Source organism: Eptatretus burgeri, chromosome 2 (genome assembly GCF_056783735.1).
Source record: "Eptatretus burgeri isolate ZD-2024b chromosome 2, Ebu_testis_v1, whole genome shotgun sequence".
In the NCBI taxonomy this organism is placed as follows: domain Eukaryota; kingdom Metazoa; phylum Chordata; class Myxini; order Myxiniformes; family Myxinidae; genus Eptatretus; species Eptatretus burgeri.
The window spans coordinates 123,109,877-123,124,499 of NC_140962.1; the positions used below are offsets into that span (position 1 = coordinate 123,109,877).

The 14,623-nt window shown below is 43.3% G+C and overlaps 1 protein-coding gene across 4 annotated transcripts in view; it reads left to right on the forward strand.

Moving 5' to 3' along the window:
- The window catches only part of ARHGEF39 (Rho guanine nucleotide exchange factor 39), a 244,906-nt gene that overhangs the window by 27,112 nt on the left and 203,171 nt on the right, over positions 1–14,623 (forward strand). The gene's annotated exons all lie outside the window — the stretch shown is intronic.

The window sequence follows — 14,623 nt, forward strand, 5'->3', positions numbered from 1 at the left end:
CCGCTCGGCTATCCCGATAGCGCGGAACAGGCCGCCCAAGCGGCCCGTGTCCGGAGTCGACCTGCGGCGAGGTGTGATCGCCCGGTCGACCATTCGCGCAGGTACTTAGGTAGATCGAATTTGGCGAGTGACCCTATCCTGCGCTGGTGGGCAATTGGCCCGATCGTGGTGAGGTTAAACCCCCATCCGTGACTAGCTCCCGGCATTGGTCCGAGAGTGTCATGACTGAATTGTCCGTCCGGTGGGCAACGTTCCGCGATTCAAGTCACGTGGTCGTCCGCACGCCGGCGGGCGCGAATTCGCAACAATATATACAATATATATATATATATATATATATATATATATATATATATATATATATATATATATATATATATATATATATATATATATATATATATATATATGACCTTTTTTACAGCCATTTTTCCCTGCTGTGCAGGGGTTGGGCTTTTTCTTGAGGCAATGTTTTATGGCTGGATGCCCTTCCTGATGCCAACCCTGGTCGCCTCTTACGACACACAGGGATATGGTACACCTATTCTTACCGGGGCATACACCGGGACCAGTACACTGGTACTCATTTTGCCAACCTCGGAAGGATGACAGGCTGAGTCAACCCCCTGGTGTATTAATTCAGTGGCCCAACGGGGCTTGAACTCAGGACCCTGGGATCCCAAGCCACCACCCTAACCACTAAGCCAACACCAGGCTATATGTATGTATGTATGTATGTATGTATGTATATATATATATATATATATATATATATATATATATATATATATATATATATATATATATATATATATATATATATATATATCGGTTGAGCCATATCTCTCAATGGTGAAGAGCCACGGAAAAAAATTATCGGATCCAGTTTCGGATTTCCACCAAAATTGAATCGAACTCGTCTTTGTTACACACCCAAGCTGCCCACCAAATTTCATCAGAATCTGTCAACAACTTTTTGAGATATCATGCACACAGACAAACATGGGTGAAAACATAACCTCCTTCCACTTTCGATGGCGGAGGTAACTAGTCACGGATCCAACTGACTTTTGGATTTTGGATGATACGTGCTCCTATTCTCTAGATGACCAAGTTCTTTGCTTCTTTGACAGACATGATGATCTCAACACCAGATGAACACCATTCTTGACAATAATAGTTGTTCCATTTCATTGTTACTGCACCAATTTACTATTCAGTTGTGGGAAGCATCAAAATGTTCAGGAAATGCAGACAACTTCGCTGTGGTAGCCTTTTTTTTGAATGTGTCATGATTCCAACAGAAGCCGCAGCTACTACCTGAGCTTGTATCTTATATACCACATGTTGAAAGTGAAAGTTGCATAATGTGACCTTATTGCAGAGTTGACAATACACTGCACTTCAGTCATCATACTGATCAGAGGCACGCACATATACATATATTGGTTTTATTGATGTAAAAATGGTGTTCACATCCATTCAGTCTTTATCGTGTTCACAAAAGTGTTGCAAAATTTCTTTCTCAATATGTTGTTTATTTGAGGTTCATAATGTGGAACGGAGTCCTCCCAGGGCTCGAAGTAGCCACCTTCGTTCTGGTAAGGAAATCACAATTCTTGGAGCAAGCTGTGAAGTTTTGTGGTTCGCAAAGTTTTGTTCCGAGGGCTTTTTCTTGGATTGTCACTGAGCCCCCGACAGCTCCCAACTGTAGTTTGTTTGTCGTAATATTACCAGGGATGCTTTTTAAGATCTCCATAGGGTTCTTCTTTATCACTCCTGTTGTTCCAATTTATCAATGGTACAATTCCAATGGTCTTCAGCTTCCAGGATTTTTTTGACTTCATTTTTGAGATACTTGTATTTGGTCATTTTCTTGATTTCTGTGTTGTTTAGGCCAAAATTACTGGATACTGACACCTCAATTAGCAATGCTATCTTTTCTTGTTTTTGTACCTAAGTACTATAACTGGTCGCAATGCTTTCTATTCTATACTCACGTTTGATGGGATCATCAGGTCATATGTGAGCATTATTTCCTTGTTTTCAGTGATCGCTTTTGGGTCTTTTTTTCAGAAACTGGGAAAATAACATTTTTACAGATGTTCCAGTGGATTACTCTAAGCCTTTGTGTGTACGGCTGTTTTGACATGAGTGTTTTTTTTTACATCCTGAAAAGGAGGTGAATTAATCTTTCTATTTCTACCTTGCAAAACATACACCTGTCTGATTGATTCAGTCCCACCATTTACTTAGCCATTGGTATCGTGTCCTTGGTCTCCAGCATTTATTATGATTCATTCTCTATCCCAGTTGAGCTGATCTCTACTTATCCATTTCAATGAGCATTCTTTGTCAATCCTGCAGTTCTATGCACTTGGTTGAGTTCCATCTGGCTGCTACTTCGTAATTGTCTCGGCAGGTATATTTGTTTAACTTTTATCTATTGATCTTTGCATAACTTCTTACAACGTCTTCAATTTGATTAATATGGGGGTTGATTTTGTATACTTGCATGCATTTTATCATCCGTGAATGTGGGGCACTATCAAACGTTCTTTTTATAGTCCACAAACAAAAGTACCCGTCCCCGGTGATGGGAAAAGTTTAAGTTTGTCTAAAATTTAAATTACTAGTACACTCACTCCCTGCAGAAGTAACAGCAAGGGTCTTGTTATTATCCTCTCTTGGGTATATAGATTACAGTAGATTGAGGCTCATGTCCGTTACTCTTTGGTGTACGCGATAAGCATAGAATGCCTCAATGATGTAAGGATTCCTCCAGATTTCTTTCAGTTTGGTGTTAAACAGCAGTTGCAATTTTAAGAGGGTATCGTGTTTGTGCTTTATCATATTTTTACTCCTGGTAGGGTTGCCCCACGATATTCCACAATAAGTGATTTATACACGTTAATGTAGCATTTGTCTAAGGAGGAGAAAAAAAAAACCTTGGAAGAGGTTATATTATTCATATTGATATTGTTTTGTAATAACATTAATATTGTGCTATTATCATTTGTGTTGTTATTACTTTTGTTGTTCGAAGCTGCCTTGGAAGAATGCCATGGAACCTAAATATATACACCTTCGTACGGATTTTTCCCACGGCGGGAAACCCCCTTGGAGAGGGGCGCAAATGAAGTTGCCACAGCCTGCATCGTGTGACTCTTGGTCGTCCTGTCAAGTTTGGTTGAGATTGGCTAAGTAACAACCGAATGTTTCGCGATTGAAAAAAACAAACAAACAGTCAGACAGAATTGTGTATTTTAGTCATACTTCATGGAGTTTAAAAAAGTTATTTGTGTTGCACTCTTGGTTTCTCTCAGAGCCAAGGCTCTCAGCTACTTATACTGACCGCCCACTGCAAAATATGCCTGGTGTTGGCTTAATGGTTCGGTTGGTGTGCTTTGGATCCCAGGGTCCTGAGTTCAAATCCTGCTCAGCTGTTGAATTAATACCAGGTGGGGTTAACTCGACCTGTCATCCTTCCGAGGCTGGCAAAATGAGTGCCAGCATGCTAGTATGCTGTGTCAGAGTGGCGACCCGTCCAGGATTGTGCCCAATAGCCAAGGAGACTGCTTAAGCAGCACCAACGCTCTGCAAAGAGTATGGTTCCAATCTCCTCCTCGTCCATCGCAAAATGGTGGCACACCATCAGGCAGTGGAGGTTGGATTTGTCTTTGCGAGATTAAATTGAGCATCAACATTCGTGCCTGTTCTCCCGTTGCTACAAAATGAATGTTGAGCTTTGCCTGCATGCACAGCTTTTCAAACGCAGCATGGGAAGTGGCTGCGGTAAATGGGAGACAGACAAACACATGGACAGACACCACAGTTTACAATATATGGAAGATCCAGGCTGTGGACAATTTGGTTCTTCTTGTTTTACAGTTTTTGAGTATAGCCTTGTTTCGTCGTATGTGGTCTATTGGTCCATAGCATCCTCTTTCTCTTACATCCCTTCTGTTATTCCTCTAATTATCCTTGTTGTGTTGCGTTGTGGTACACCATTTCTCTGATGATTACCGTTGGAAGTTTATAATTATTCATTTTCGTGTGTGTGTGTGTGTGTGTGTGTGTGTGTGTGTGTGTGTGTGTGTGTGTGTGTGTGTGTTTGTGAGTGTAAGAGAAATTAAATGAAATGTAATCTGGTTTGTTATACATGCATTTTCTTGAGTTTTGTCATTTCCAAACTCTATTGAGCCTCTTCCTGAGATGATGGGTGAATGACTAATTGTCGTAATCAAACAAACTTTTTGAGTGTGTGGGTGTAAACGTTTGATACCTTTTTTTTCGTTTTTATACACTTATTAAAAGCTGAATGCTGTTCGTTTTATCGTGCTGTTCCTTGCAATCAGCATCCTGACACTAATTACAAACCTTTTAAAATTGTTTTGAAAAAAAATACTGTTTGGCTGCAACTTTTCTTTGTAATTATAGCTGACATTTTTCAGCACATCACATATAGTACCTTAAGCTTAATTATTCCTCAGATGAGGTGATGTATCTGAGTCCTTATGCCAGGCAACTCAAAGTGTAATTATGGGCTGTCAGCTGCAAGCAAATTATAAGTTTGCATTTTAAATACAGGTAATTTGTAGACTGCTTCGAGTAATAGTTAAAAATGACAAATTCCACAAAGACATTTAATTATCAGTGGACTGCATCATTTATTCAAATTATACTCTGCAGTAATTATCTTTTACCTTTTTTATATATAGATATATATAAAAAAAACCTCGATCCATGGTCATTAGTTAAGAAAAGTTCCTGGTTTTATCCAAATATCATGAGACAGCTGAATAATTTTTCTTGCACAAGATGCAGCTTTCTTTCTTCCGATATTAAAAATTCATGATTAAAAATAAAGATAGCACCCAATTTTCATCTCTGGGATGGTGTCAAGAAAAGACAGGTGTTATTGTTTAATTAACCCTTCTCTCCGGTTCTGTTATTGTTTAATTAACCCTTCTCTCCGGAAAGAGAAAAGGTTCTCTTTCTTGAATGACTTTTGCTCCGCTGGCTTGATCTGCTTGCGAGCTCCCAAGGGGGTGTTTGTTTGGACTGTGATGCTGATAGATGGCTCGGAAGGATGTTTTGTCTTGTACAGCATCACACACGCACTGAAAAAAGGTTCATTTTGAAACATTGTAGCTTGCACTCTTCTTTAAAATTCATAATGACAATACAAGTGATTTGTAGTTCATTCTAAAATGTTGTATCCCATGTTCTTCCTTGATAATAACATAAGGATAATACAAAGATTGAATGACCTATTAATAACAATACAAAGGATGCAAGTGTATTTTGACGTTCCATTTATTTTTCAATAAGAGTATACGCTAGATTTTTATTATTATTATTATTATTATTATTATTATTATTATTATTATTGTTATTATTATTATTGTGGTCTTTAAAATTGAATTCAATTCACATTTAACGTTTCGAGATTTTCACTGTGCATTGACCTCTCACAAAAAATGGTTACTAGAGATACATTCAATGCTAAGTCTTGGAAAGCTTTTGTCACTCGCAACCTTGAGAGCAGCTGTCTGGAAGCTTTGTTACTTACCCCCCACCACTTTGTCCTTGTGCCTGAATTCCCATCCATCCCTAATTGTTTTAATCCCTGCATGGCAGAAGGGATGCAATGAAGCATAGAAAAGGGAAGGAGAAAATAAAAGAAAAAGGATAGCATCCCAACACCAGCTGCAGACATTTGCTTGTGTCGTGGCATCAAGTATGGCTATATGAGTAAGATGTTTCATCTGCCCATTAAGTCATTGGCTAAGCTTAAAAACAAACCGAGAAAGCAGCTCAAAGAATTTGAAATCTGGAAGAAAATGTAGGCTCCTGTGCAATGTTGTGATTTTTATTTTTCTCAGTTTCTCTACTGAGAGCTGAGTATCTTAGGTAAGGAAATTAAAAGAAATGGTCACATAAAAATTTATAACTTAGTTGGCATTTCTCACCCGCCGGTTCCTGGGCGTTTCCAACCCGCCGGTTCCTGGGCGTTTCCAACCCGCCGGTTCCTGGGCGTTTCCAACCCGCCGGTTCCTGGGCGTTTCCAACCCGCCGGTTCCTGGGCGTTTCCAACCCGCCGGTTCCTGGGCGTTTCCAACCCGCCGGTTCCTGGGCGTTTCCAACCCGCCGGTTCCTGGGCGTTTCCAACCCGCCGGTTCCTGGGCGCCTGCAACCTGCCGGCTGGCGTGCGCCGGCACCCCGTCGGCTGGGGGGAGAGGGGGGAGGGGCGCCAGCACCCCGTCAGCTGGGGGGGGGCGCCGGCACCCCATCGGCTGGGGGGGGGCGCTGGCACCCCGTCGGCTGGGGGGGGCGCTGGCACCCCGTCAGCTGGGAGGGGGGGCGCCGGAACCCACATGGTTATGTGGAATGGAGTCTGATGCTCATGCCGAAAAGCTGTGTCTCTTCCTTTGTAACTACAGTGTTTTTCTCGAATAGAAATGAAAGTTCTTCATAACTCGTCAGAGTATTTATTTGTTGTTCGTTCATTTGGAGTCTGGCTGGTCATGCGGTGATGTGCACAGACAGTTTCTGCGTCAAGACTGTGTGCCATCGGGAAGGCCTGAACCCATGTCGGAGCAATGAGCATCCATGTTGGTCTGCTAACACCTGGTACTCGACACACCCTGGTCGGTATAACGCTCGGCGATTAGCACGCGTACATTGTGATCAGAGACGATAGAGGGAACGTTGCCAGACCAAGGATACGTGACACGTTCTATCGTGGCAGCAGTTTGAACGGAGACTGAGTGAACTTTTGTGGCCATGGTGACCACAACTATGAGCACCCTGCCCTCTCCTGAGCCATTTGACATTCTGGGAGCAAATGTGGATGAGCAATGGAGAGACTGGGAAGATATCTGGTTTAACTATATGGTTGCTGGAGTGATAGACACCAAGCCGGAAAGGATTCAGGTTGCAATGCTAAAGAACGCCATTGGACCTGCTGCACGGAAAATGTACAAGTCCTTCCGGTGGGAGAACTTGGAAGACTGGGCCAAACTTGAGGCAACTCTCAAGCAGTTCTGTGACTACGTGCTGCTGAAGTCAAATATACCGTTCAAATTGTACAATTTCAACATTAAAGGCCAGAGGCATGGAGAATCCTTGAAGCAATATCTTGCAGTGCTGCAAGAAAATGGCACTCTCGTATTTCTTTGGTAATGTTATTGAGGACCAGATAATAAGAGACAAGATTCTGTTCAGCATCACAAACTCAGAAGTAGGTGAAAGACTTTTTTGAAAAAGGGAATTTGACTCTGTAAATTTGCAGATCGGCTGAACTGACTATAACGCAAGTGAAAGCATTGGGTGAATTGCAACCTGGAAGGGTGGTCAATTCTCTGCACTCACACACAAAGGTGCACAAAGGTGGAAGTGTGCACAAAGGAAAGTGAGCGTCTGGGGAAAGTGAAGAGTTCACCTGCACCCACTAAACCACAGAATGGCGGCATAGCTGAATGCAAGTTTTGTGACCGCAGCCATGAAATGCGCAAGGAGAAGTGTCCCGCATGGGGAAAGAATGCACAAAGTGCAGGAAGATGAAGCACTTCAACAAGAAGTGCAATGCTAAGGACAGTAAGCCTGTGTGTGTTGTTACTGCTGACAGAAACGAAGTCTTTAGCATCAACCGTGTGCTGCTTCTCAAACCGACTGATGAACATTTTGTGACACTGAAACTTGAGTCTGGAAACTATGTGAGGTTCCAGATCGACAATACGGGGCTTCAGTGAATGTGATGCTCCTGCACATCTACAAAGCCACGACTGGTGACGAGAAGTTGCTGTGTGTGGAGCTGATTGACATGCACATAGAAGCCGATGGCAGGTACAAGTGGCCTGTGAAGGGCATCGCCATTGTGCTCATATGGCGGCACAAGCTTACCTGCAGACCGAGGTTGCTGCTGATGGACGGTCGTCACTTTCACCCTATCTTGGGACATAAAGCCTGCATTGGTATAAAACGTATTCAAGTGCTGGATAACCATGCGGTGAACGAGCCTGATGTGCGTGACGCTTATGTGCACGATGTGGCTCCAACTCTAACTAAGGGTGAGCATGGTTCACCTGCCACTGTAGAAGAACTGACATCTTGATACAAGACTGTATTCACAGATAAGGTCGGCAAGCTACAAGGTGAGTACCACATCAAGATAGACAAATCTGTGAAGCCAGTGCAGCACGCACCACGCAAAGCGCCAGTCATGCTGCATAGCAAGGTCAAGGAAGCTCTGGATGGCCTGGTGCATCAGGATATTATTGCACCGGTCACTCATCGTACCCCGTGGATAAGCTCCATGGTGGTCATGCCCGAGAAGAATGGCGAGCTATGCATATGTCTGAACCCCCGTTACCTGAAAGGTTAATTAAACGGGAGCACAACCTGATGCCTACAGTTGAAGACGTCGCTATGTGCCTGCAAGGTGCAAAAATTTTCTCAGTTCTAGATGTGAAGTCGGGATTCTGGCACGTATCACTCGACCATGAGTCGTCACATTTCACTATGTTCCATACACCATATGGATGGTACCGATGAAAGTGCACGCCATTTGGTATCTCGTCAGCACAAGAACATTTTCAGCGCAGCATGCACAAAGTCGTTAAAGGCCCGGTCACACCTTGACGTTTTAGCCAACGTATGCCGATTTTTGATTTTTTTTTCTAAAACGCTGGCACACGTTGAATACGTTATGGGTAAGTTTTGATAACATTGAGAGCACGCTGAAAAACACTGCCATACGTCGTTGTACGCTGGCTTTAAACGTTGTACTTTTTGGTTGTCCTCAAATTTTTTCATGCTTGAAATTTCACGACGTATGCCGGCGTATGACTCACACGTTCCGCTACGCTGGCCACAAGTTGTATGCACGGTCTGCGATCGTTGACAGACGTCAACACATGCTACTTGTAAGTTAATCATAAGTTGAGACACGCCGAGGTAATGTTTAGCGTACCCGAAACTTATTTCTAACCTATGATTAACGTGTTGTTGGCACGTTACGCGATCGTTGCCACACATCGACAGACGTTACTTTTAAGTTACTCATAGGCTGAAAGACGTCGGTATAATGGATCGTCCTGGCGTCAGCGTCCACGGCCACGGCCAGGACACTTATTTGCAGCATTCTTCAAACTTTTCTTCGGCATGACGAGGATGTTCACACTTCGTTGTCTTGCTTGGCTATGATTCCAATTGTCCATCGGCAGCGTCTATTTAAAATAGTCGAGTTTGAACGTTTTAACACGTTCAGAAGAAACGCTTCAAATTTCAAAACCCCAGCGTCAAAAAACAAAGGCGAGTGACAGCAATTTAAATCGTTCATTGTAAACAATTAAAATAGCTGAGTGGTACCATTTAAAAGTCGTTGAGTGTAAAAAAAATCCAATTGTTGAGCGCAAGCGTCTACTTTCAAGAGTGGAGATGCAGCCATTTAAATCGTTGAGTGGCAGCCGATGAATAGCAAACCCTACGTCACCGGCAAAGATAAACTGCCGCACGATATGGATAAGTTAGGCTATCGTTGGGCATAGTTTGTGAATGCCGGCTTCACGATAATTATTCGTTGGTATATCGTATCTATAAGTAATCAAAGCGCTCTATGGACATTATTAGTTCATTGTGCATTTGTCCAACCCGTTATGAATAGACCTAAATCGTAAAAACAAGCTATAGCTCATTGTTGAAAAAGCCCCATAAAAAATTAGCCGCGAAGAACTTCGAACAATGGTGAAAAGATGTCTCCTACCCGTGGACACGCGGACGCAAGGACGATCCATCATAACCCACACCCTCCCCCTCACACTCACTTACGACTGCCAACATGAACAAACTACTACTAATACTAATACTAATACTGATACTGATACTGATACTGTTACTGCTGACATGGACATCGACTCAAAAAGGACTCGAAAACACTGTTGGGTTCCCCTTTTATGAGCAGCATTTTTATATACCAATTAAAAGCCTGGTGTTGTCTTAGTGGTTAGGGTGGCGGCTTGGGATCCCAGTGTCCTGAGTTCAAGCCCCGTTGGCTGCTGAATTTACACCAGGGGGTTGACTCAGCCTGTCATCCTTCCGAGGTCGGCAAAATGAGTGCCAGTGTACTGGTCCCGGTTAGAATAGGTGTACCATATCCCTGTGTGTCGTAAGAGGCGACCAGGGTTGGCGTTAGGAAGGGCATCCGGCCATAAAACATTGCCTCAAGAAAAAGCCAAACCCCTGCACAGCAGGGAAAAATGGCTGTAAAAACGGTCATTTGTTATTTTTATATACCAATTCCCAAAATCGCTGGGAACACATCTTTATATGGCAGTTGTAAGCTAGAAACACGTAAAAAAATTTTTTTTGTCGACCGGAAGACGTCATTGGAATACGTCTACATACGTCGATGTGTGTTGGGACTACGTAAAGAATTGGTTCAAAGCACGTCAAACATAAGTTCGAAATAAGTTTCACGTAAAAAAGACATTACCGCGACGTGTTTCGACTTATGAGTAGCTTATAAGTAGCCTTTGTGGACGTGTGTAAGCGTCCACATAATCGTGTGTACAACTTATCCCCATCGCATGCGGAACGTGTGTCATATGCCGAGTACGTCGTAAAATTTTGAACATGTTTAAAATTTCTTGACGTACTCTACTTACTACGACGTATGATAGCATACTTTAGCGTTGTACTCACGTATACCAAACTTACTCATACCGTATTTGACGTGCCCCAACGTTTTAGACACATTTTTCTTAGGTCGGCATACGCTGGCAAGATCGCCAAGGTGTGACCGCGATGTTGACACTTCCATTTCTACGGCAGTTATGATTCGAATCGTTGTGCGTCAGCCTTTTAATAGGCTACGTCACGACATCGTCGGCGATGCGTGCAACGCGCTATGCCTGAGTTAGACTATCGTTGGGCATCGGTTGTGTAGGCCGACAACAGGTTCAGCATTCGTTGGTATAAGTTATCTATAACACAACGAAACGTTCTGTGTCCGTTACCAATGTGTTATACACAAGACCAAGTCGCTATGAATACGTCCGAATCTTTAAAAAAAAACATCAAAAGTTCAACGTAAGCCAGCGTTTTAGATACATTTTAATACGTTGCCATCGCTAGCTAAAACGTCAAGGTGTGACCGGGCCTTAAGGCTTGCGTGGGTGCGAGGTAGTCTCTGATGATTTTTTTTGGTGGTTGGTTTTGGAGTTAACACTGAGGATGCCATACAAGATCATGAGAGTAATCTGGAAGCCCTGCTGAAGCAGTGCAAAGAGAAGGCACTGACATTCAACAGTGAAAAGGTGTGGCTGCAAGCTACGGAGGTGCCTTTCATTGGACACACTACTACTGAGGATGGTCTTTTACCTGGTCGAGGCAAGATTAAGGCAATCACAAACATGCCTACCCCACGGGATGTGGCAGGTGTTCGAAGATATCTAGGGCTTATCCAGTACCTGGCAAAGCTCTTGCCTCACTTGTCTGAGATGACAAAGCCTCTCAGGGAGCTAACTCAGAAGGACATTATTTGGACCTGGGGCGACGTGCAAGAGCGCGCCTTTGCTCGAGTTAAGCGGGCTGTTACTCAAGCAGCTGTTCTGCACTACTACAGCCTGGAGGATGAAGTCACCTTCCAGTGCAATGAATCCAGCACAAGCCTAGGAGCTGCGCTGCTACAAAATGGCCAGCCAGAAGTGTACGCCTCACGTGCTCTCATAGATGCAGAGACACACCATACTGAGATTGAGAAGGAGCTTCTCATTATTGTGTTTGGGTGTGAATGCTTTCATGTCCACATGTACGGGCACGAAAAGGTAACCATACAGAGTGATCACATGCCACTGCAAAGCATATTCAAGAAGCCACTCACAAATGCACCTGCATGACTGCAACAACTGATGCTTTGGCTGCAACGGTACAATGTGGACGTGGTGTACCACAAGGGCGCTGAGTTGTATGTTGCAGGCACACTCAGCTGTGCTTACCTGCAGAAAGAAGAAGTATCACAGTTTGTGAGAAACCTACAGGGGGTGAACTCTGTTAACACTCTGTCCATGTGGGCAGATCGCATCAAACGTGTGAAGGCCACTACGCGGGCAGATGTAGTACTGCCTGAACTGATGTGAATAACTCTAAGTGGATGGCTGGCACAGCACAATGTGCTTGATATTGCCCAGCCGTACTACAGCTTCAGGAGCGAACTCACGGTGGATGATTCTACTATTGAAAGGTGAACAGCTGGCCATCCCAGCATCAACTAGAAGGGCACTCGGTAGCGTGCATACCTCCGCCACATAATGCCTGATCCATGAGAACATCTCTGGCCCAATACATTTTTTTTCAATATCATGCTATATATCGTTTTTGGCCCTGTCTCTCAATGGTGAAGACTCACTTTAAAAATCAAATAATTCTCGCATCCAGATCTGGATTCGGATCTTCACCAAAATTGAAGCAATTCGTCCTTGCCACACACCCAACGTGTCCACCAAGAATTGTCCGAATCCATCCACAACTTTTTGAGATATCGTGCTATATATCGTTTTTGGCCCTATCTCTCAATGCTGACGCATCTCTTACAAAATTCTAGTAGTCGGATCCGGTTCAGGATTTTCATCAAAAATTTAATTAGTTCGTCCTTGTCACACACCCAACCTGTCCACAAAATTTATCCGGATCCGTCCACCACTTTGAGATATCCTGTACACAAACAAACAAAAAACAAGAAGACATTGTGCAGAGCACAATACTTGAAAAATTCATGAAACAAAGTTGACCTCAAAAATAATTGGTCGTTGAATTCAATGACCAAATATGCAAATCCTCTTCAAATTTCAAGTCAATCGGATGAAAATTTAGGATTTCAGAAATACCACCTTAGCTGTTGACCTTGGAACTATGGTGACCTTTTGGTCCATGTTGACCTCAAAAATAATTGGCTGGTTGAATTCAGTGACCTGAAATATAAATCCTCTTCAAATTTCAAGTCAATCGGGTGAAAATTGACAATTTTAGAAATTCAGCCTATGTTTACCTTTTGGCCTACGTGGTCCTCAAAATTAATCGGTGGTTGAATTTGGTGACCTGAAATATAAATCCTCTTCAAATTTCATGTCAATCGGATGAAAATTTTAGGATTTTAGAAATACCACCTAAGTAGTTGTTGACCTTGGGACTATGTTGACCTTTTGGTCCATGTTGACCTTTTGGTCCATGTTGACCTTAAAAATAATTGGCTGGTTGAATTCAGTGACCTGAAATATAAATCCTCTTCAAATTTCATGTCAATCGGATGAAAATTTAGGATTTTAGAAATACCACCTAAGTAGTTGTTGACCTTGGGACTATGTTGACCTTTTGGTCCATGTTGACCTTTTGGTCCATGTTGACCATAAAAATAATTGGCTGGTTGAATTCAGTGACCTGAAATATAAATCCTCTTCAAATTTCATGTCAATCGGATGAAAATTTATGATTTTAGAAACACCACCTTAGTTGTTGACCTTTGGTCTATGTTGACCTTTTGACCTTTTGACCTCAAAACAATAGGTTTCTTCTTTATGATAAACTCTACCATGTGGTGAAGTTTCGTGAAGATCGCTTTAAAATTGCGACCTGTAGGTGACAAACAAACAGACAGACAAACAGAATAACAAAATCGACTAACCAATACACTTGAAAAATCTTCGATTTTGCCAGTAACAACCAAACAAACAGACAGAAATTGGTGAAAACATAACCTCCTTCACGTAACAAACAGGCAAATGGGTGAAAGCATAACCACCTTCACCTTCGGTGGCAGAGGTATTGAGGAAAGAAATCATGGAGTGTGCGCACAAGTGTCATGTCGGCCGAGAATCCTGCCGGCGGAGAACGCGGGAGAGTGTGTTCTGGCCATGAATGAGCACCGACATGAGGGAGTACGTCCTGTAGTGCAAAACATGTCTGACCTCCGGAAGAAACCAAACCCTTGCTGCCGAACCCCATTGCCAACAACGGACGCAAACCTGGTACCAAGGCATGATACTACAGGGGACACTGCTGGTTTCAAGGGGCTAAAGGCCAAGCAATCATTCTATTACGACAAGGGTGCACACCATCTACCATGCAACACGGCTGGTGACACATTGCGCATGCACCTGCCGGGTGAGCAACGTTGGGCAGCTGGCACCTGCTTGCGAGAAATCGCACCACGGTCCAACGACGTATGCATGGGAAGCACAGTCTATCGACACAATCAACGCCAGCTGAAAGCTACTGGTAAACTGTCAGTTCCGGAACGAGAACTGCTTGGTTCCATGGATTCCAGTGCTGAAGCTGCCCCAACACAGCCAGCACCTGGACCAAGCTTGACCGCCGATGCAGTGGTCGACACACCGTAGTGTGCATCTGCACCTGTCCTACTGCAACCGACATGCGAGCGGATGGCTATGCCGCAACTGAACCCTGGACAAGTGGCAACTATGCCAAGATGTTCTGGGTGTGTAAGACCATCCAAGTGATACAGATATAAATGAGCATGAATAGCCTGCTGTGTGGTTGTGTTTTTTTTGTTGTTGTTCATGAGAGATAACTTCTTCAAAGGGAGGGGGGGAGATGTGACATG